Source organism: Pinus tabuliformis, chromosome 8, assembly GCF_031772625.1.
Source record: "Pinus tabuliformis cultivar Carrire ecotype Pingquan chromosome 8, CPIR1, whole genome shotgun sequence".
NCBI lineage: Eukaryota > Viridiplantae > Streptophyta > Pinopsida > Pinales > Pinaceae > Pinus > Pinus tabuliformis.
In genome coordinates this window covers 485,760,184-485,785,961 of record NC_142294.1, presented here as the reverse complement: position 1 = coordinate 485,785,961, position 25,778 = coordinate 485,760,184, and positions in this window count along the sequence as shown.

Sequence of the window (25,778 nt, the reverse complement as noted above, 5' to 3'; positions counted from 1 at the left end):
ACAACAAAATAACCATACACCAACATGCAAAGCCGTGCATGTCCAAACTAGCTAAGAAATCAAACATGCAAAAGGTTACCTACAAGTATTCCTATTGAATTTGCATAATCCCGCTCTTCTTCCTTGATCCTTGCATTCCTTTCCTTTGCTTTCCTTGCTTTCCTTTCTTGCTCCAAAGCTAGAGTGCTCCAAGAAAACTCTAAGTGACCAAGAGTGAGAGAGAGAGAGAATAATGAGAAAGCTCCAAACTTGAACTGACAAAAGGTTAACACTAACTAAGAGCTTGCCAACTGATCCTCAGAAGCATTTTTATTAATGAGGCATCTAATTTCTTCATTTTCCAATAATTTCCTTCAATTTCCTCCTCACATGCAACCTGTGACCTTTTACCTTCCTTTTCTCCTAATTTCCTTTATTTTCATAAATAAATGTGCCAAAAATTCCTTTTTGCCTTTTAATGCCTTTACCAATTTTCCTTAGCCAAAACACACATCCAGTGATTCCCACTAGAATATATTTTCCCAACATTCATCTTGGAATACGTGTCCCTTACCTGTGGTCTTATTTTTGCCTTTATTTACATTATTACATGAATTTTCACCAAGGCTGTTACAATGAATATGAAGAGTCATGTAAGTTGAAAAGTCATATGAAGTTGAACAATCATGAGGGTAGTCAAAGAGTCATAAGAGGAAAGCATCACCCCTTGGTTATATATACCCCCTCATTGTGTGAGCAAAGGACATTTCACTGTGGCTCCTCCCGCAAGGCATTAGAAAGTCCAACTAGTTCTTTGAGGAGAAAGGAGTGGCTCTAATGTCCCACTATCGGGGCTAGTGATGTACAATGGAAATATCTGTCTTGGAAATTTTTCTTAACAACATAAACCTTTTAAGGCCAACACATTCTTCATGCATGACTTATGAATGTTTGTAAAACTATTATGTGGACATTTGTATTTCATGTTTGCTTTCACTTGTACTAAGATAGTTGAACTATTCCGGTTATTTGAGTGCTTATCTTGTTGAGAATGTGTTGTAATGGTTGTTATTGTTGTCGCATCATTGTGGACTATTCCGTAGGTAACTAGATAGATATTTCTTTACTTATGGGTTATAATGATTGTCACATTTTCCATGGACTATTGCATTGGACATTAGACGCACCTTCCCTTCTTTGTTGGTTGTAATGAATGTCGCGCCCACTATGGAATATTCTGCTGGATGCCAGACAGGTCCTTCTGGTTCATGTGTGTCTCTTCCTGGGTGGTACTATTACCTCTCACTTAGAGGATCACTTTTCTCCCCATTTTGTAGTAAGAGAACCTAGACACATTTGAATTGCACACTCACCAGACACACTCACCTTGCTTTTTGAAGATACCAGTGCATCACTCTCTTGTGTTGACAGCTAGAGCTAAGTCAAAATTTTAAGGATTCGGTAAACGAGCCATTATACTAGATGGGACTCCTACACCAGACGGTGTGAGGTATGATTGGTACTTCATATCAGGGATATCCCCTCGTTTGACGGATTTCCAGCACCATCAACAAAATGGAGCTAGAAGGAGGGCCAAATGATAGGTTGTACCCGTTGAGTCTGGTTTGAATCTCTTATTTAAAATGGCTCTTCCCCAAATCATGGTGAGGGTGAATCAAAATTTAGTGAACATTTGTTTGAAGTTGTCTGTCTTTGTCTTTCTCACGGAATATGTTCCAAACATGTCATAGCTAGATTACTTACCCTCACATTTGAAGGACGTGTTAATCGCTGGTGTCATACATTACCCATTGCTTCTATCCATTCATTCAACCAGCTTGCCAAGAAGCTTCATAAAGCCTTCGATAAGTATAACAACTTAGATATTTGTGGAATAATCAATCTTTTAAGAATGAAGCCTAATGAATTAGTTGAGGTTTTTTTATTATCAATTCTTTCACCTATGTTATGAAATTCCTAAAAAATAACCGAACTGACATTTCTTGAAACAAGAGTTTGAGCGCTTGGTTCTTGTCTCTTTACATGGTGAGCTTGAACCTCTTGATTTTTCTGCTTCCCCAGCTCTTGTGAATCACCACAACCCGCTTGATCAATTTTCTCCAACAATCGTTTCTTCACATTCTCTTGATTCTCAAGCTGCTGGCTCAAATTGCGATCAGGTACAAAACAATCACATTATGCAGGTAGAGGAGCAGAAAGGTGAAGATGCTTTCAATATTTCCTCTCTTTTTCAGAATGTTCCATGTCAAGATATTGCGTTTCCATTCTTGAATGATTCTCCATCTACAAATCTTGATAGAGAATCTAATGCGATCAATTCTTTCAGTCACCCCCAACCTTGGGTAGTGATCATTCCAATGATGATAACTCTATTTTTGTATGCCACGACGAATGCCCAAGCACATCATATGATCTTTCAGTTTCTCATGAAGATTTTAATTTAGATCTAGAATCTTCTTTGGTCAAAGAATATGTTCATATCGAAACTTCCTCTTCACCTCACCATCCCTTGTGTCATATCATTTGCAATACATCTACTTGTAATGGAGATGCCTCATGCTCTTTAGTTTCTTCATCCGATGAGTTATCCACTCGATTGACACAAAGCGATGAGGTTGTCCACGATGAAATTGAAAAAAAAAACAAATCATAGAGAACCCTTCCCACCCTGCATCATCTCTTCTCTTGCATGAGGACAACTCTTCAAATTAGTTGGCTCATGAGATCTCACCAATTCATTTATCTTTAAATTTGAGATCAAAAGTGTCTTCTAATTTGAGAAAATCTAATTGTTGTAGTTGAAAAATTTGGTAAAATTTGTGACAAATATGACTGTTATCCGATGAGAAGTGGTCTTACTAAAATCAGCAATAGCAACTATCCTTAAACCATGCATGATCTGGTTCAAGCTTCAAAATGCGATTCTACAATCTTGGGAAGTTTCGAGACCTATCAGGGAGTCGAAGCACTTTAACTTCTGTTGATGGTTATGTCAGGATCTCGTGATTCTGGTAAGCCCCTTGAAATAAGTAAGATTTGGTTTTTGTCACACAATCTGTCTCTTTACATGGTTTCACTTGATGTAATTTTCCTTGTGAAATATGTTTGGTATTCCGGGTGTGACCTTTCAAATTTTCAAGAATTCACTTCTGACCGGATTCAAGAATTTTTTACAGTTCATTCATCTTCATGCAAATCTCTCTCATCAAACTTAGGTTGGAAATGTGCATCTCTCATAGAGTCATGGAATTGTAAAGTTGACCATCTCAAAGACTATCTTTTCCCGAAGGAATCAGGCTTATCGAATTTATCCCTTAATGGTCAACTCTTTGGTCTTCTTGCAAAGTTGATGTTGCAAATTTGTCCTCTCATCACACCAGAAATTCTCTTGAGTGATAATCAACACACGAATCAAGTTATTCTTCATTCCCCATGTCCCAACTTCTCTCATGCATTTGTGGTGCTAGCATCCTTTTTAAACTCTTTTAATGAATATGATGCTTGTACCATTTGTCACATGTTGTAGGAAGCTGGTCTATCATGTTTGGTTCATAAGGAACTTGGTTCGATTGTTAAGAGCATTCACAAGTTTGTTCAAATCGATTTTTATTTGTTTATTGCAAATTGGGAATATGATGCTTCAATAAACTCATCTGACCATTTCTCCGTATTTGGTGATTGTCATTCAACTTATCATTTTCCCATCAGCACATCTAATGACAGCTGTTTCACACTCCTTGATCTTCATTGTTCAACATCCCCCTATCCATATTTTTTTTAAGCAGGTGAGGCACTTTAGCCTTCGCTGATGGTTATGGCAGGTCCTCATTGTCTTGGCATGACTGTTCAGAATGATCAGATCTATTTTCCCTTACTAGATTCCCATCATGATCCCACTCCTCTAATTGAAAATTCATCTTTTCCTAGATTACGGGGTTTTCAAGAGGTCCGTGATGAATTTTATGATCTGATCATTGAATGGCTGGAACAATCTTACCTGGAAAGCTCTATAACAAACAAAAAGTTTCAATCTTTCGTCGTGCTTGCTAAGGGCCTCAGTGTAGATGAAGACACATCCGCAAGAAACTCCCTAGGTTTGTTGAAAAATGGTATTCATCGAAAAGGTAAGCATGTGAATTGGATAAAAATAGTGGGTGTGACACACCTTTCTACCCATAGGCAAGACCTTCCTTTTCTTGTACATTTTTTCAATTTTTTATATCTTCTATTGCACATCACTTTTTATCTGTTTTAATTGTTCATATCTTTGTGGATGTAGGTTGGGAACGATTACGATGGCTTCGCTGGAAATTTCATTGTATGTGACCCTGACCTTCTAGCTATTAGGTTAGGATTAGGATTAGTTGCATCCTGGTTTTCCCTTTCTTGCATTCATTCCCTATAGTTTGTCCTCGTTTTATTATTCTAATTCTACATCATGTTTGCTTTAGCCATTTTGTTCTCTTGTCTTCTGTTTATGTTTCCTTGTTGTGTGTTTTCTTTCTTTTCATATTGCTTTATTTCTTGTTGATTTTTTTTCTCCTTTTGTTTCATCATGTGAATAAGTGTTGTTCTTGGACCTGTTTGGCTTCCTAGTATGTGTGTGGCCAAACTATAAAGAGTCTTGTGACACTTTAACATTTGGCTAACCATTTGTCCGTCTTCCTTGTATTGGTTACATATTTTGGCCAATGAAGTTTTGATGGAAAATATGATCCATCTGTAAGGAGAGTTTTGGTCCAACCATGAACCCACGTCTAGTCTAGAAACCTCATGCCTATACTCAATTTTTATGCTTTGGTGTTATTAATCTTATCCAAATAGTAGAAGCAGAGAAGGAGAAAAATCTAAACAAGCAAATATAAATCAGAGGTCTTTATATGCTTCTCTGAAGGAAAAACCTCTTCTACTCTCAATAAGTTAGGATCCCTCTTCTACCCCAAAATAAATAAGTGCCAATGCATAGTTCTCTTTAAATAAATAAATAAAGGTGAAAGAAGAGAAAGGCTTCCCGCACAGAGAAGTGAAGCAATCAACATCGCCGAGGTATTGTCTAGGCTCGCTGGGAGCAGAGAAATGTTTATGTTCCTACGTGACCCTGAAAAGGTACTGTCTAGCCCTATTGGCAGTAGAGCAACACCAGAGATGAAAAATTATACTCATAAAATTTTAAGCTCGAGAGCTACACTACCCTCCCCAACTTGAAACATTGCGATTATGTTGAATATTATGTTCTGTTCAACTAAGGAGGTATACAGGGGATGGTGTTTGTTCAAGGGGTAAGTGGAAAGGCCAAGGTAATCTGCACATTGAATCAATACTCCTTGAAGAACCAAGGCCATGTATGGAAGGAGTTAACCAAAACAGAGAAGATGGATTCTACCAGTGTGTTGCCAAGTGTTGTAGCAGCTGCAACACCTTCCAAATTTTGGTCTACACTCAAATTTTGGAGCTTACTGTGGATCCTATGATTGATCATTCCTTAGTCACTTATTGGTCAGCGAAATATTTCAAACTCCCTTCTTGGATCTTAAGAGTCATTCACACTTTTATCTTTATTCAGAAAGTGTCATCTTCAGGCATGGGAATTATCGCTTTTCATGGAAAGGGGAGTTTTAGTTTTCTTCAAGGGTAATTCTTTGTGAAAATGAGTTTTTATCTTCATATATACATGTTTTTCACTCATTTATAAAGTTTCACACACTATTACACAAGTGTCGTCATTATCCTCACAAAGTCTATCGTCGGAGCCACACTTGTCGTAAGTTGCTAGAAAGGTTGTTGCATTAAGCGAAGTATGTTTTCATATGTTTTGGATGATCTATGTTGTATCACTAAGTGTCCAAGTGTGTGGTCACAGTGAATTTCTATCATTTTTCACATCGATTCCATTGATCCCACACTTAGCCAAATTTTGGAGGATTCTTAGCAACCTAGCCTCATCCAACCTTCCTAAACTACACGCTTCGCATCCTCAACCCTCAAAAATTTTCCTTGCCTTCTGGAACTGCACAATACATAGAAATCCTAGCCTCCCTTGGCACCCAAAACTATGCAGATGCTTCCTCTAGTGTCTTTCCCTTAGCTGGAACTCACTGTCTCCAAAAACTGTGTAGTTCTGTCCCTCAAGCTTCTCAGCTACCCAATCCCCCTTACCTCCTAAAACTGCGTAGTTTTTCGTCCTAGGGCCCCATCTTGTAGCAACCAGTACTTTCTTGAACTATTCAATTTTGTCCCTCAATAGGCACTACACAAAATTTTTCTCTCAGTGAGGACTAGGTAGAAATTTCCCTCAGTCTAGCCTAATCTGTGCACTGCGCAGTCTCAATGATCAAGCTTAACCCTTGGCTGCTTGAACTGTGCAAATCATGAAGTCACTGGGCCTTCTCCCCTGACCAGTCACTTAGTCCTGACCCAGTTCATGAATGCAAGAGCTCTATCTTAGGCTAGGGGTTTCAGATTGATGTCGTCTCGTCATGAGTAAGTTGTAGATATAGGTACTCCCTTTCACTATGGTAAGATGATAAAGAAGGAGACGAAGAATGAGGACATACTAGATGAGACTCTAGGATTTGAGGAGAAAATATAATCATCAGATAAGAAGACTAAGGAACTTGGGGATATGATAGAAGATCGAGACCACATGAAGACTCCATTTGATTCACAACCCTTTGGAGGGTAGGTATGAAAAACAAAGCACATATTTCATGAAGTCGGAATACACCTCTTAGTGTAGTATGAAGGACAACTTACCGTTGTCATATCATTATGTCTTCAATGACATGTATGGTCGCAAACACTAAAAGTCATTCCATGTGTTTTCACAAAGTGTTTCGTTCCCTTTTGCATGTTGGGCTAACTGTCATCGTTTGGCATGTTTGACTGATATGTAATGTTACGATCCTTTTCTGGTGGTTTTGAACGTTGGTCTTTATGTAGATGAGTTGTCCTAGCCATGTAAACACCTATCGCACTCCAACACAAAGTCTTGAGCACTGTCGCACAAGTTTTGTCACAGTGGTCCTAAAACCTATCTCAAGTGTCGCAATTGTTGCTCCTTTTCATGGGACAATCACACAGAGGGTAATGCTTTATTTATTGCTCCGATGGTCTATGTTTTTTTTCATCGAAGTATGCTAAGTGTGTGATCACAAGTTCAAGTTCATCACAAGTCTATCTTCCTCTCACACTTAGCCATTTTCGGGAAAACTTCCCGACCAGGCAACATAGCTTCACTGGGCCCCAAATGAACTGCGCACTATGTAGTCTCAACCCTCATTGATGTGACTTGAAACTGTGCAATGCATAGTCATTGTCCTCCCGGGCAGTTTTACTGCACAATTCTAGAGCCTGGCAGCCTTCCTTGACTCCCAGAATTGTGCAGTTGTTCCACCCTATATGACTTGAACTTGCACTTCACACTTTCATTCCTCAAGATTTTCCCTTGCCTGCTGGAACCCCGTAATGCATAGTTACCCTAGCCTCCCTTGGCCTCCAGAACTGCACAAATGTGTCCTCCAATGTCCTTCCCTTAGCAGGAGCTCACTAACCTCAAGAACTACGCAGATTTGTCCTCTAGGCCTCTCTGCTTCCTAGTCCCCCTTGCCTCTGAAAATTGTGTAGAACTAATATATAAGGGCCTAATCCTGCATCACCCACTATTGGATTGAACTACACAATGCTAACTCCCACTGGCCACTATGCAATTTATCTCCCCAGTGGGGACTGTGCTAAAATGTTCCTTAGTCAAGCCTGAGTTGCGCTCTGCACAACATCAGTGATCAAGCTCTCTCCCTAACACCTGGAACTACACAATGCATAGTTACTGGGCCCTCTCTCCTAACCTGTCACTTATCCTGGGCTTGATTCATGGATAATAATGCATCATCTTAGACTAGGGAGTTTTTGGATTGATGTTGTCTCGTCATGAGTAAATTGTAGGAGAACGTATCCTATCAAGTCATGGCGAGATGATGGAGAAGGATATGAAGGAGGGAAGCATGCCTAAAGACTCACTTGTAGTTGAATGGACAAGTGGACCTACCAAGAGCAAGCAAAGGAACACAAGTATGCAACCACCTGCCAAGACTAAAGATCATTGAAGACCCCACATTATCAAGCTATGTAGAGGAGAAGAGAAAGCATATCCAAGAACACATATAGCACTCAGCAACAACAACGACTTGACATTACCACATCATCAAGCCAGTCCATGTCAGTAGTGTCATGTCAAGTCGTGTCATGAGTTTTCATATGCCACATCACTATTGTGGGCCATGTATATTGTAAATCAAATGTATTGTAAAGTGGAAGTCCAATGGACACACATGAATATGAAGATTCATGTAAGTTGAAAAGTCATAGGAAGTTGAACAGTCATGAGGGTAGTCAAAGAGTCACAAGGGGAAAGCATCACCCCTTGGTTATATATACCCCCTCATTGTATGAGCAAAGGAATTTTCACCTTGGCTCCTCCCGCAAGGCATTAGAGAGACCAACTAGTTCTTTGAGGAGCAAGGAGTGGCTCCAATGTCCCACTATTAGGGCTAGTGATGTACAATGTAAACATGTGTCTTGAAACTGTTTATTAATAACATAAGCCTTTTAAGGCCAATAATTCTTCATGCATGAATTAGGAATGTTTGTAAGACTATTATGTGGACATTTGTATTTCATGTTTGCTTTCACATGTACTAAGATAGTTGAACTATTTCGGTTATTTTAGTGCTTATCTTATTGAGAATGTGATGTAATGGTTGTTATTTTTGTCCCATCCTTGTGGACTATTCCATAGGATACTAGAAAAATATTTTTTTACTTATTAGTTATAACGATTGTCATATCTGTTGTGGACTATTCTGCTGGATGTTAGATGAACCTTCCCTTCTTTGTTGGTTGTAACGATTGTCATGTTCGTTGTGGACTATTCCACTAGATGCCAGACAAGTCCTTCTGGTTCATGTGTGTCTCTTCCTAGGTCGCACTATTACCTCTCACTTAGAGGCTCACTTTTCTCCCCCCTTTTGCAGTAAGAGAACCTAGACACAATTGTACTACACACTTACCTTGCTTTTCAAAGATACAATTGCATCTTGTGCCGACAACTAGAGCCAACGCAAGTATTTAAGGATTCGATAATCGAGCCTTTATATCGGATGGGACTCCTACACAAAACAATGTGAGGTATGATTGGGACTTCACATCGGGGACATCCCCTTGGTTGATGGATTTCCAACACTGTCAACACTTCCATTCACTTCCATGTGTTTTGTTGCCATCGTGTTGTTTATTTTTTCCCCTCTAAAATGCCAACACATAAGGGGGCTCTATCATATATTCATCCTCAAGCTAAAGAGACCTTTTGGAAGACGAAATGACCCTCCTGTGGAGAAGGTTGGAGTCCACATCCTACATACTTCTTCCCATGTGATATATTTCATGTTTTATTGCTCATTTCATTAGATAATAAAGAGCTTCTTCTATTTCCCCCCAAACAATTCTTGGCTAAATCATCAAAACCTAGTATTGAATGTTTTGTTGGTAAATACACACCCTTAAGGGTTATCTTTGTTTGTTTGTTTTATCACTCACTGAATATTTATCTACTCTCAATTTTATTAACCAACTATAATTGGTTTTTGGGTAACCATGTGCACAATATCCCCACATGCAAAATGGAAACTCCATTAGGGAGTTTGACCCATTAATCTCATTCTCAGTTGTTCCTAGTTCTATCATCTAATCTCGATTAATTTGTGGTTTCCCTTTAGGCCCTATCTTGGCCTAACTCTTAGTTGAAGGGTCTCCATTTTCAAAAGTTTTTATATTTGAAATTCATAGGAATTTGTACAACTACCTTACTAGGCCCTTCACGCTCATGTAGGTTTTTCTTCAAAACCGAATTTAGAAAAATCATGTAAGAAGGCTTTAATTGGTTTGCCCAATCACACAAATGTTTCTTTTGTGACCCACCTATTGCTTCTATGACCTGCAAAATTCCCCTAAAATTTAGCTTTTCTTAGGGTTTGGCTTTTATTTAAAGTATTGTGGGTGGTTTATTTTTATTTTTCCAAAATTGATTGATTGTTCTAATCATTTCGTTTATCAATCTTATTTTTTAGAATTTAAAATTTATTGATAAATAAATAAATTCTATATTTATTGTGTTTATTGTTGTTTAGCCTCTATTCCTCACATTCCCACTCAACAATTTACTTTCCATATTGTCAATCTCTATTTATCACCACATTTTTGCTTACAAAAAGGGACCTAAAACTTGTCTAACATCAAAATATGTTTTTCACCTTAAATTTTTAAGTGATATGAGTGATTGAGAAATATTGTGATAGTGAAATACCTCCTTTAGCACTCCTTAATGATAAATGGGTTTGGTTTATGTTGTTAGGCCAAGACTTTTATAAGTAAGCAACTTAGTCTAAACGACTAAATCTTCCCTTAAGGACAAAATAATTTATGGTTTAAGTTAAAATCAAGGAGTTATGCATCCATATAACACTCCATGATTGATTCTCATTAACACATCACTATTTTCCTAAGGTACCTAAGATCCTTCCTAATAGATGTTTCACTAGGAAAAGGGATTCTCTATCTTTTGAGCTTAATCTAACCTACTGAATCCTCCCTTGATGACATAAAAATGTATGGTTTAGGTTAAAATTAGATAGTTATGCATCCAAATAACACGTCATGGTTGTTTCTCATAAACATGTAATTTCTTTCCTAGGGTACCTGAGATCCTTTCTAACATATTTGTTTTCCTAGTGCAAGGGATTCTCTCTCTTGTGAGTGTTAATTCTTAGGTTGGTTATAGTAATTTGATAGAGCCCCATAACTCTTTTAAGTTGTGTGTCACCCCTTCACCATTTGAATCATATAACCTCGTGTCCATAATATACAAAGAGGTATCCTAGTTACCAAATCTTAGGTATAACGTCAGGTGGTTCTTATGGAATTCTGAGATAATATGAGATGGATACTTGTTTACCCCATGAATTTCATCACTTTATTACTATAATTGTTTCTATCATATCTTCACTTTGCCTCATTCTATGGATTTCGTCACAAGTTTTTGAGATATTTGGAAGGTCTAATTACCAATTGCGATTGTTTAAGCATTTTCAGAGTCTTAGGAGTTTTTTTTTACTTCTTTTTCACTCACAAACATGTTGCCAAAAACCATTTCTTACCATCATTGAGAAATATTAAAAATTATGCATCATTACATCCTTCAAACCCTTTACTAGCTTTTTTTTTTTTAATATTTTACTAGTGTGTGTCACATTTTTGTGACATATATTTTTTGTTGAGTTTGTGCCCTAGTTGTGATACAAAATATAGCATGTGCTCCATCCTTGCATCGTTAAGTTGATGCATGTTTGAGGCAATATTAATAAAAAATTATTAAAAAATGATGGAAAAGATTTGGTGGGGCACTCAATAGGATAAGGCAAGGGAGATTTATGGGCATCACTAGATCAAAGGTAAATTTTTGTCATCTCCACCATTCCTCACCCACCCACCCCAATATTTTATTTTATTTTATTTATTTCAAAATTTTTCAAATTTAAAATAATATGGAATTTGGATTTTTCACATAGAAGATGGGATTTGCATAAAAAAGAGGTAGGTTCATGGAATATATATTCCTCCCTTCCTCTTCATCTCCCTCCTTTCCTTCTTCTTCCTTTCTTTCTCTTCTTGTTCCTTTCTTTCTCTCCCTCTTCCTCTTTACTTCCTCTTTTTCTTTATCTTGTTTTATAAGTTATAAACATTTCCAAGTTAAACAATGCATGTATATTCTTTGTTATCATCAAAAAATGATCACCTAGCCATTTCTAACTAGGTGGATCGTAATACACCATGTAGGATTAATCTTACCATAGTAAAATCACTTTCACCATGAGAAATAATTTAGTAAACCATTTTTATTAAATTATTTTCTGATTAAAATAAAAAAGAACCCATGAGAATAATTGAATAAATAATTATTTATTTAATTTTCTCTATGAATAATTATTTGATAACTATTCCTTGTCACATTTGACTAAATCCCCTAAGAACAATTAAATACATCACTATTTATTTATTATTCCTTAAATCTATTGTTGGAATAATTGTTAAATCACTATTTAATCATTATTTCAATTTCACACCATTCTTAATCCTCGCGAAATAATTAATAAATCATTTTATTTGTTAATTATGTCTAAATAAAGATATTTGACCAATTTGAATATATTTTCCCTCTCCAAAAAATATAATAAAATATTCATAATGGTTAGATCTTGATTTGGTCAACATTATTTTATTATTCTTCATTTTCGAGATTAACTCAATACTTTGTTATAAATATGAGGGTTTTCCATTCATTATTGACCATGATCATTATCATCGTCACCATTATCGTTTCTTTTCACTTGAGCTCCCATTTGATTTCTCCACATTGTTTTGGGTTTTTTCATACGTTGAAAGAGTTAATTGGTTACTGAGGCATCAAGGACAGCAAAGGACCCATCCCGCAGAGGGGGATTTGTAGACACTTTTTGTAAATCTCCTTCACCAAGTGTTATCAATAAAAGATTTATTCATTTTAAAGTCTTTCCATTTGGGTTATTGCATTGGATATCTATATTGTTGTTTGTTGTTTTGGATCATATAAATTGTTTTGTTGCATGTTTTCCAAGTTTTGTCATAAATTTGAAGCGTAAGCAGCCAAAAATTGTTGTTAGGGTAACGTGTCACCTAGTGACTTAAGTGAGGTATTTTTGGTACACCTTCCAAGAAATTTCACACTAACAAATGGCGACTCCACTGGCTTTTTAGTTACATTTGTTGTCAACAAATGGCGACTCCACTGGTGTAATAAAAACGTTCTTAGGTGACTGAAGTTTCAGTAAATTTCAGGGTTTTATACAACTATTTTTAGCCTCTAAATTTCTATTTATAGTATTATTTATTTTTTTGTCAAATTTTTGGATTATGGTGGTTTTCTAGTTATTTCCGCAAGTCATAGGTACCAGCCGAGCAGGAAATGACAAAATCTATGCAATATTTGTTGACAGAGAGTCCTGGGAGAAAAACTCACTTTTCAGCCCCTTTTGTGAGTTCCAAAGCGCACGTTTTAGCCGAAAAACTGTGTTTTCCACAGTTCTGGAGGTTAGTACTTGCATTTTGAAAATTAAAAAAAAAAAATTAGATTTGTCGAGAGCATTGTGGAAGGGTACTTTATCTTTGTTTTTAGTCTCCCCTAGATCTATATTCTCTTATTCCTTCTCTTTGAGGAAGGAAAAATCCCCCCAAGGTTTAGAGTACACCTCCATATTGTTAGGAAGAGATTGATTGAGTGAGGAGTCTAGGGTTTCAGCATTTTCAACCACTAATTTTCAGAGTTTGATCCATTACTTTTCAACACTTTTGGGTAGGTTTATTTTACCTTTTCTCCCTTTATAGTTTAGGTTTTGCCTTTCCCCCTTAGGATCCCCTTTGGCATCCTAGGTTTTGGAGCTTCATACCTATCCTTTGCAGCATTTGTCACCTCTGATTTTTGCTGTGTGTCTGCATCATTTTCAACAGATTAGTGCCTCTAGATCTCAGTCCCTTTGACATTAGTTATTTTATGCATTTTACATGTCTTTGAGTAGCTTGTTTGCCTTCTCTTGCTTAGCTGCTTGATATCCTTTTCGAGTGGGGTTTTGTGTGCTTGATTGATTGTTTATTTTTCTGTCATTTTCAACATTATTTATAGTATTTCAACACTTTATTTTCAGCATCACATGGCATTATAAAACATTCTCAATTAACTCATCTGCTTGACACATTATTTTCACATAGTCACACCCTAAGCAAACGTGAGCTTCGTTAACACCGCCAGGCCAAGACTTGTAACACTACACCTTAATAACTCAACCTACATAGATTAAGCCCACTTGGGCACCAGGGCCAAACAATCTTTGTAGTTTAGGTGTAGGATCTATGGGGTAGGCTTCCAATAACACCCATCGATTGCTTTCATTAAGACATAGAACTTGACACATTAGGGAGCTTAAAATAGTTCACCATCCCATGGTACAAAGCCAGAGTGCGTCAGAAACCCGATTCAGAGGGGGTTAGGCTAGGTCATTGTGCGAGCGGTTTCTCCTCAGGGCTATCTAACTGTGGGAGGGAATCCCATGTGTTGGCTGACTACCAATAAGCTCAAGACTCGACCACTCCCATGGGACGAAGGTAACGATAACGATCAATCTTAGGAAAACACTCTATAGGATTGGTTGTGGGAAGCAGTTGGTTCTCTACCCTACCTTTCTCTAGACAACTCTCTTTGCAGGGATGAGATTTTATCAAGTAAGAAGTTCTTTGAAAGGCCATATGAAAGAGTAGATTTAGGATTGTTTGAGGATTTAGACCACCTATAGGCTAGAGGTATTTTTTATTTGATAAGACGTGCTTGCTTGTATTAGAGTAAAATTATTAATATAGATAGTTTACACTTGGCACCACTGCACTAGGTGTTTGCTTGTTGTTTGTTTCTCTTTTATTCTTATCACCATTCTTTAGTCCTTAGACTCATCATTGTCTTGACATCATTACACCCCTATGCATTTTTCATGGACAATTAGAGGCCTTCGCCCTCAGTTCCTGTTAGGACATATTACTCCCCCCTGTCAAGTTAGAGTACATCCTCCGAGTCCTCCATTGAGTCATTATTTTGATTTTGATTCTACTGATTCTTCCAGTTATTCCTTTGATTCCGCGTCTTCTCAACCCCGCACTGTCACCATGTTAGGCACCAACATGGGTGCGAGAAACCAAAGTGGTAACCCAGTTACCAACTAGGGTAACCCCACAAGCGGAACCTCCATCAGTATGGTCACTCCTCCTCCATTGCATCCTTTTATGGCTGATTGAGTCTCCCTGATTTCAACCAGCTCATTAATGATCCTCTTCTCCATGATCCCAATTGGCCAGCTATGCCTACTAAAATTCCTTCATACATCCCAAAGTTTGAAGGTAATCCTGGAGAAGATCCCACAAATCATGTTCACTCATTCCATATGTGGTGTTCATCCAATTCTATCACTAAAGACTCCATCTGTCTTCATTTGTTCCAACACACTCTTACTGGAGCTGCTACTAAGTGGTATGTCGATCAACCCAGAGCCACTCATTCCACTTTTGTGACTCTTGCCAAATATTTTCTTGCTTATTTCCAGTTACCTCTCTATTATGACACTAGTACCGAACTATTGACTTCTTTCCGTCAAACTTCTGCCACTCGCCTATCCAACCATGTTCAGGAATGGCGTAGAAGGAGGAGCATATGTAGAGCTCCTAAATTTGAAGATGCATCTATATGGATTAGTTCCTTAGATTGCTTTTGGCCCCCATTTCTAAAGATGTTGTGTCACACTTCCCCTAGTCCGAGGAAGATGTAATCTAAGTAGCCTTGAAATTTGATCTGATCTATGCTTAGTCAGGTTATGTTTATACTTTCATTCCCAATCTTCCTCAGCCAGGTGCTGCTAATGCACCAAGGGCATCTCATGCCATTGATGGTATTATTGGAACCATTTCACACCCTCAGCCATATGCTCCACCTTCGATGGTTTATGATCAAACTCAAGGAGGGGATAGTTCCTCTTACATTTATCCCTCCCCCCATCTTTCACATGGAAAATCTTATTCAGGTCCCAACACGCCATATGCATATACCCATTTGCATCAACAAATGCCAGGGCCAATTGTTTCTGCACCTATTTTCCCATCTCCTTACTATCTGTATGCACCATCTAGCGTTCCAGCCCCTCTGACACTAGCGCCCCATCCCCTCCGGCACCAACGCCCCAACCCCCCATGCCTGCTCCACCTTTGCCATAATAGCAACCTCCTCCACAAGGTCAAGTGTATGTTCAATAGAGCACAACCAATCCCCCCAACCCCAAGAAAATGAAAAAGGGGAAAGGTAACCGAAACCAACAATTTCAAGGTAATCAAGGTAGCCAGGGTCCACCATCCAATGCACCTTAGGGACCCCAACCTAATCTTGCAACCCAGCAATAGGGCGGGCAACCCCAGCAAAACAAGGGTCTTCTTACGAACATACCTCGTGCTTGTTGCAATGTATATGGCCATTATACTCATGAGTGTCCCTTTTTACCTTAGATGCATCAAGTATGGGAAGCTCAAGCAAATTCTTCTAGAGGACCTCAGCCCATAGCTCCTCCTCCCCTTCCTGCTTCATCTCAACGGTAGTGCCTGCTAATCCTTTTCCTCACCAATGATATCTTGTTACTCAACCTACACAAGGTCAGGCAGCCCCACCAGCTCCACCATCTGGTCACCATGATTATTAGATTCTTATGATGAATTCTGATGAGGTCAATACTGCACATGTCAACCTCCAGACTCGATCGTGCCAATTTGACAAGCCACCCACTAAGTCAGTGACTGAGTCCCAACCCCAAAATTCCATTGAGCCTCTGTCATCATCTAATGGTACCTTACAGACCCCTTTTCCTAAGGCAAAGGTTATTCCTAAGATCCACAAAGGTCCATTATGTCGAAACACTACTTTTGCTAAAGCTGCTCATACTTATAGCATGGTAGCTGACTTGGTGCAATCCCCTGCTCCCATGTTAACGTTGGAAGTTCTCCAAATGTGCTCATCCCAATATAACGCTCTACTCTCTACTTTGGGTGTTTTGGATCCCCAAGATGATCATATGATTATCTTTCATGTTGATAAGTCAGAAAATCCTCCCCTACCTTCATCTATTGCATTTCAAATACCAGTCTCCATAAGAAATGCCACTATTCAACGTGTATCATAGATGAAGGTGCCTCCACCTGTGTGATGGCTGTCAGTGTTTGGAAGAAACCTAGTTCACCTGACCTATTTCCTTCCACAATCACACTCCGTGCTTAGGATGGTCATCCCTCACAACCCCTTGGCTTATATCGCAACTATCCAATCACTGTTTCTAGCAAGAATGTCTCTATTGATATAGAAGTCATGAATGCCCCATTAGACTACAACATCCTTTTGGGTCATAGTTATACCTATGTTATGTTAGTTGTTACATATGCAGTTCACCATAAGATATGCTTTCCCCATAATGGAAAGATCATCATTGTCGATCAGTTTATGTACTACAATCCCAAATCTTAGACTTCACCTCAGTCCAATATCTCGTCAGTGACTAACAATAAGACTATCTTGTCCCTCACCAATGTCTCTCCTGGAGTATACAAAGGTTCCACCTTGCTTGGTGCTTTTTATGGTCCAATACTTACTCCTTTTGAGCCTAGCTCATCTAGTGTTTTCATGCTCCAAGCATCACAGTTTGCCCACAAACAGTCTGGTATGCCTTCATAACAACCAACACCTCCGTAACCTGCTGTTCGCAAATAAACCTAGCGTTCTGGTACTACTCCTTAAGGACCACTTCCTTCTTCTGATATCTCTCCTAGTCCATTTCTACTCGAAACCATTCCCCCAGGCCTTAACCATCTCAGAGCATTTCCCCTAGGCCATTACCCTTCTGGTAATATATTGTTCTTATTCCCCCCCTATATTTTATTCTACACCTGTCATGGTTACATTGAGTTTACCTTACATTAGCTTGGGGATTCCAGTTTGGTACATCGATCCTTCCATAAAAATCCCCCCAATCCAATCAAACCTTACACTACTTTGAACTCGGTCCAACCCGTTGTTCCTACCCTTTCATTTTCTTCAGTTCCATAACACTCTCAGTAGGAACCTACTCTTGTTGCAAAAGCATCTAGCGAGGGGGGAAAAGCCCAGAAAAATGGAACCAAAGATAAGGCACCCCAAATAACTCTAGCTCCTCCTAAGCCGCCAAAGCTTATTCCTCCATGTGCTTTGTGTGATGTTTTTAGTCATTCCACCTATAATTATATTAAACTCCCTCATATCAAGAATGTGGTCTCTGATACCTTCCCTGATTCTAACATTCCTGAGGTCCATGTCACCTTACTTGAGTCAGCTAAGAAGAATAAATCATTACACATGAATCACCCTTGTGCTTTGTGTGATAATTATGGCCATTATTCTCATCATTGTCCCCATCTCGAATATTTTTGTGATACACTATAAGTGCTTCATGAATTAGAGGTCGCATGTAGTGAATCCACCTCTCCTCTACCTGCAGGTTTTGATCTCACTCCTACACAAAAATAGGAAGTCTCTTAACCACCCATTGTGATCCCTCGCCATGATGTCAAGAAGACAGATCACACCGCTACCATTCTCTACATGTTGTCATCCATGAGATTGATGCATTGGAACTCCCTTAATGTCTCATATTGTGATTTTTTTGAACCTTCTTCGACGAACATTTTGGTCTCAACATTGGTGGATCTTCGATCTACTAGTCACTTGTCTCTTAGCCTTGTCAATGTGTATGTGAACCCTGTCTCTCATGAAGATGCCTCAGGTAGCTCCTCTTCATCATGTTGTCTCTCTTCCTCCCATCACCCCATCTTCCATTCTGATGAAGACATCATGGAAGCCATGACCATCCCTAAGTATCCTTGGGATGATATGCACCATCATGTGTACTTCCTTCTGTAGCAAAACCATGACCAATATGTTGTGGAGTCCAAAGATTTCATCCATGGTGAGGTCAATTGGTTCAATAACCCCTTACTTCGAACCCATGAATTTGAACCACATCCACCTTGTGGCCATTACATTGCCACACAATGTTTGGGTAAGGAGGCATCCATTTTTGAGAGTCCAGGAGAAGTAATTCTCCCCAACCCTCCTAGTGCATTTGGTAGTGTCGACTCTAGTACCATCCTTATTCCCCATTTAGAAGAACCTCTAGAGTCTCATATCACTTCAGATCACTCTTGGGATGATCCACTTAATCATTCCTCCATCTTACCTTAATAACCTAGTCCCTTAGACATTGTTGTTGTTCAACCACAATAGTTTTAACTGAGCATGAATTCATTATATCCGAAGCCACTCTTTGGTATAGTGACACCATGTATGCGAACCCAGAAATTCAGTCCATTTGATTCATATATACAATGCTAAATGAGATTTGTAATCCATCGTTTCCTTTCCCTAACTGTATCTATCCACTCTTCTCACAAGAAAACACCCATAACATAAACAAATGGCGAACAACATCATCAAAATGTGTTTGGAGTCCTTTACTCTAAATACATAGGGTATGCCCATAACATGCCACATTTATCCATACAATACTGGGGGTCACATATGCCCCTACATATCCTCATGATCCTTTGGAGGATCTCATTATAGTTGGGCAGAGATGCTTGAATCCCTTATTCAACCACTTGGAACACAATGATGCTCCACAAAATCCTCCTACTAAGGGACATCATTCCCACCTTTGCATACCAGATCAGTCTCCTCCATCACATATGCTGGGGGGTAACATCCCATGCTTGGGGGCATAATGGTTCCCCCCTTATGCACCTTATCACTTGATCCACATAAGTCTCGGCCTAGAACCCACTGATCTAGGTATGGTCAACTATGCTTTCATTCCTTGGATAGTTTGTCCTACCGACCTCTCTAGTGAGCCATATCGACATCGCATATCGTAGAATCTTGATACCATATATTAAAATATTATACTCTATGTGATACCACAATTACCACCAGGTCCCCATGTTTAACCTTGTGGGTTGGGATGATCCTATACCTTCTCTAGAAGTTCATTCTTGTATTCATTTCTTACCTTGATTATTCACTAGGAACCATCCTTCCAAGAAGCATTAAGGGCATCCTTAGACAACTAAGGTCACCCACCTGCAAGTCGTAGATCCAAATTTTAACAGTTGATTTATCCACTATGATCTCGACAAGATTTAATGCCTTCTCCTCCTTTCCAAATTCTCTAATAACTCACTATGCAAATGAATTGGATTTGGGGGCAAGAAGCCCTTTTATAGGAAAAACCCTAGTCTTTATATCGCCCATTACGATCAAACCATAGCTCCGTTTGATGAGTCATCAGCACCGTTGGAAAATTCTCATTGAGTTCTATAATGGGTCTCCCTTTGCTTTTGGTAATTTGACACTTCACTAGGAAATCATTTTTCCCATGAGATCTTACTTTGCTGCCTATTAAAATACAATTTCTTCACTTGAGCCACCTGTACTCTAGTACCACTTTACCTTTGCACCAATTGAATCATGTGTCAATTTTCGTCATGAATGACCATCATTTACTCATGTTTTTATGGTCCCCTTCACACCCACCCCCCCGCACGTGGCAGCATCATCGAGTCACCCTTGTTTAGAGCATCTGAGATGAGTCACCCTTGTATATATGGAGTCTGTTCTAAGTCCCCTTGAGTCCAATTACAATGTTTCATACATTGTTGTGTCGCATCCATCCCATTATATTTACATCTGGCCTCCATCCCTACTGCTCTATCTTTTCCAAACCCCCGTTTGAGTCACTAGCCATCCCCTCCATAATCGAGTCAGGAACTATCAAGTCAACCATACATATCATGCTCTGACAAGGGAATTCACCAGTCTGCCACTCATCTTGTTTCTTTCCATCATCATCCCTAGTGTCAATCCATCAGTCACTCTGCACCTTGTGCCTTTGTTAAGGATTCCTTATTGCCTTAACTTTGGCGAGCCCTCTTCTGTCGACTTCAACAAATTTATTCCAAAAGTGTGGTCTAGAGGGTAGTGTACCTTGGTTCCAACTTTCATCTTTGTTCGGTGCCTCATATCAAGAAAAGGGAATCATCATTGCCCTATGACTTGATTGTTTCTCACGTGGTTGACGCCAGCTCATTATCACACATTTGAGATTCATACACTTGATGGTTTGGTGATCCAGACGATTGTTCCAGTGATTCCTGGGTATGTGTGAGATGTTCCAAACCTCATGAGGGGGTGGCCTTTCAAGTATCCCCCCACATTCTTGGATGTCCACAAATGTTGATCCAACCTTAGATGCAGTTCCACATATGTGATGGGTTCAATTTCCGCTACTTGTAATGCCCATAGCATGCATGTCTCCTTAAGATGACCCATTCAGATATTCAAAGCGCCTTCCAGTTCAACAGGGCTTCTTTGGTTGTGACCCTCCCTCACCATGATAGCTTGAGGGGAATTATGTCTCGTGTACTAATATGTCATTGTATTCAGTCCTGACCTATTTCTTTCCAAGTGCATTATGTATATGGGATCCTTTGTATTATTGTCTGGCCCATTGATGCCAGCATATCATGTATCATGTAATTTGTAGCTCAGTCCCACATTGTTGGGTTCACCATTATTCTTTGTATGCAATTATCTCAACGGATATGGGTATACCTCCCCCGCCTCATTTGAGATCATTTACTCCCACATAAAAGGAGACTTATATCAGTTTAGTAGGTCTCGCCCCCTCCACTTTTGTATTTCTTTGCATTTCTCTCTCTCTCTCTTTCTAACTCCCCTTTGGTGTCTCGTGGAAGTGTAACTTACAACGTAGTTCGGTCATATGATTTTCTTCTAATACTCATACATTGGGGGGCAATTTGTTATCACCAAAAAATGATCACATAACCATTTCTAACTAGGTGGATCGAAATATATAATGTAGGATTAATTTTACCATAGTAAAATCACTTTCACCATGGGAAATAATTTAGTAAACCATTTTAATTAAACTATTTTCTTATTAAAATAAAAAAACCCCATGAGAATAATTGAATAAATCAATATTTATTTAATTTTCTCTAGGAATAATTATTAAATCATTATTTGATAATTATTCTTTGTCACATTTGACTAAATACCCTAGGAATAATTAAATAAATCACTATTTATTTATTATTCCTTAATTCTATTATTGGAATAATTCTTAAATCTCTATTCAATAGATATTTCAATTTCACACCATTCTTAATCCTCGCGAAATAATTAATAAATCATTTTATTTGTTAGTTATTACTAAATAAATATATTTGACCATTTTGAATATATTTTCTTTCTCCAAAAAATATAATAAAATATTTCCAATGGTTAGATATTGATTTGGTCAATATTATTTTATTATTCTCCATTTTCGAGATTAACTCAATACTTTGTTATAAATAGGAGGGTTTTCCATTCATTCTTGACCATGATCATTATCATCATCACCATTATTGTATCTTTTCACTTGAGCTCCCATTTGAGTTCTCCACATTGTTTCAGGTTTTTTCATACATTGATAAAGAATCTATTGTTGAAGCATCAAGGACATCAAAGGGACCATCCCACGAAGGGAGATTTGCAGACCATTTTTGTAAATCTCCTTCATCATGTGTTATGAATAAAATATTTATTCATTTTAAAGTATTTCCATTTGGGTTATTGCATTGGATATCTATATTGTTGTTTGTTGTTTTGGATCGTATAAACTGTTTTGTTGTAGGTTTTCCAAGTTTTATCATAGATCTGAAGCGTAAATAACCAAAAATTGTTGTTAGGGTCATGTGTCACCTAGTGACTTAAGTGAAGTATTTTTGGCACACCTTACAATAAATTTCACATTAACATTATTAAGAATAGGTAGTAAACAACATCACACACTTAGTACACAAATATTTACTCTAGAAACTCTTAACCAAGAAAACTTGCAAAAATTAGAGCCATACCTCTCATTTCTTCATTATATGAACTTCATCTTTTTATTTATAGAAGAACCATAACAAGAGGCTAAAAAATACATTATATCATAATGTCCAAAAACCATAAAATCCAAAACCCTAACTCTAGGAGATAATGTGATGACACAATTATGGGCCCTATGGGGCCTAATTGGTCTATAAACTTCCCAATGCCATAACTTTCTCATATAAACTTATTTTGGGGTGTTCTTTATCCCATTGGAAATATTTTGATAGGAGTTTTAGGAGGGGATGTACAAATTGAGGGAAACATTTCACTTTTACCTTACTTGCAATGTAAGCCCCACAAATATTGTTTAGGGCCTAGAAAAATTGTCAAAATTTCACAACCAAAAAATGTTGTAAATATGATTATAGGGTTCAAAATCAGTTTTCAAAATGTGGCAACATTGAATGGCCATCTAAATCATAATTTTTTATTCTTCCCCTTACTCTTGTATCTTATCCTCCTATTTTATTTTTTAACTCCTCCTTCCTCCTCCTCTTTCTTTTTATTATTGTTATAGCCCTATTTGCCACTCCACTATAGTGAGAGAGACCCAAGTTCAACATACTTCAGTTGTTAGCCATAATGCATCCCATTTCACCTTTTATTTTACTTATGTGGGTCTTACAAGGGAGTTATTCCATGTTAAAAGCGTGAAATTACATAATTGAGTAATTTCTCGTAATTATTTTTTCACAATTTCATAATTATAAAATAATAATTATTATACAATTGAAAAAATACTCTTAATTAAGAAAAAAGGTTCTAGAGTTTTTCATTCTCAAGGAGATCAACTTGAACTACTTATGTATGTTGAAAAGTGTGCAACAAGAAATGCTTGTTGAGAATGCAACAAGATGATGGAGCTTAGTGAAAAGAGTCGCCTTCACTAAGTGGGCCCGCAGGCAAATTATGACACAAGTTCTATTTTTGATCCCAGCAGGGATGATCACAGTATGAGTGATCACAGTGTGGGTGATCACAGTGTGGGTGACCACAGTGTGAGTGATCACAGTGTGAGTGATCAAAGTCTTTTTTTAGACTGGCTGTCAAAAAATAGAAAAGTCAAATATTATTGTCTCATCATAATATTTGGACTATAAACTTGATCTTATTCTCTTGGAGCACTTCAGGATGAGCTACGGATGTGGTACATGCAGATCCCAGAGGGAAATACGTGGTTACCTATGGGATGACTAATATTTTCATGCAGGACTTCAGTTAGAACTCAAGTGAGTTGAGTTTAGTGGACTAGAGGTGCAGTTGATGGAGTTGTGTTCAGTTTAGCCTTGTTAAACTAGCTGTATTTAGTCTAACCGATCAATAGACTAGAGATGAGTTGGGTGAATTAGTTATTAATTAATTCACAAGTTATTAACTCATAATGAAACTATAGAATACATCAGTTAACTCAGTTGCATGTCAGTGCATGTTTAGTTCAACAGGGATAGGTGTTAGAGGATCAGATTGCTATCAGTTGTGACTATAGTTGTGCATGATGATTTGCACAATCAGAGGGATTGAGTATGCCAATGAATTGGCCAATATCAAGAATTGTAGCTTGTGCTCACGTCCAACAGAGTGTGAGTGATTATTTGCAGGTCAAATACGAGTTTGGTAAGCCATTCTCATCAGTTCTTGAGCAGGTATTGAGATGGAGAGGCAGGCAAGCAGTGGAATAGATTTGGAGATCAGATCTGAGCTGTATTGTGTGTAACAGGTGGAGCTGGTACTGGATTGCTTGTGATAAGAATTGTACTTTTTAATGTTACATGATTCAATCAATATAATATACAGATAGTGTGGGGTTTTTAGCGAGATGCTTTCCCCGGGATACATACTGTGTTTATGAGTTTGATTGATGCTTCTATGTGTGCCTGTGAATGTTTCTGCTTCTGTAAATTGATGATCAACATAGAGGAGGTTATGTATTATGCATGTTTCGCTTATAAGTGTATAATCTCTGTGAATATGTGTCATATTATTCAAAATTTCTACATGGTATCAGAGCTAGATAATTGTAGAAAAAGTTTCTACATGGTATCAGAGCTGCTTGATTTGTAGAAGATATTTTTACAGGATATCAAGCGAGGATTGATCATCAGATCTATTATTCAGGAAGTGTTTACATTTTATTTCTTCAGGCAGAGTCTGTAATCGGGCCAGGTAGCCTCTGGATTCATCCTTCTTTTGGAAGGTGAGATATCCGGTGAATGCCCAGACAGTCAATCTCTGTACAAGAAATACTTTGTTCTCACGAATTCTAGATCAGAAGTGGTTGAGTTTTTGAGCTGGTGGAATTCGAATTTAATTCCAAAGCAAGAGATAAAACTCAGAAACATTCAGTGTGAGAATGGAGACAGTATGCCCCAGTATCTCACAAAGTTCACCCAATGCCGGGATGAGCTGGGAAGTGTGGGGGTGACTGTCGGATGAGGATGGTGAGTCTAGGACTCCTTGACCTTCCTAAGAGTTGGCATAGCTACCAGGACTTGGTGAATGGAAGGAAGAAACTACTAGGATGGGAGAGACTTTGGTCGGATATTTTGCAAGAGAAGATTAGATGGAGCACCACAGACAGTTCTTCATCCATGCAGGATGAGGAGAACTTTGCCTTAGTGAGTAAGGCGAAGAAGGGGAAGGGGAAGGTTTCTCTTTCCAAATCCAATTCTTCCAATGATGGGAAGAAGGTTGACAAGGCGAAGGTGAGATGCTTTCGTTTTCATGAGTTGGGTCATTATGATACTAATTGCCCAAAGAAGAAGTCCAAGAAGGGATCCGGGGAAGGATCTGAAGGTGAGGCACTTGCTTCGCAATTTGAGTTGGATTTCACATCTTTGCATGCATGGTTTCATCCATGGTGGGAAGTGGTTGGTTTCTTGACAGTGGAGCTTCTTTGCACATGACCGGTGAAAAAAGTTTGTTCAGTACTTTGGAGGAGAAAGATCTCCAGGTACACATAGTGATGGTTAATGATGAGAAGTATAGTGTCTCAGGTGTAGGCACGGTTATTTTTCAGAGGGAGCATGGAGCTCGCCTTACCTTGACTGATGTCAAGTATGTACCAGGACTGAAAAGAAACTTGGTGTCG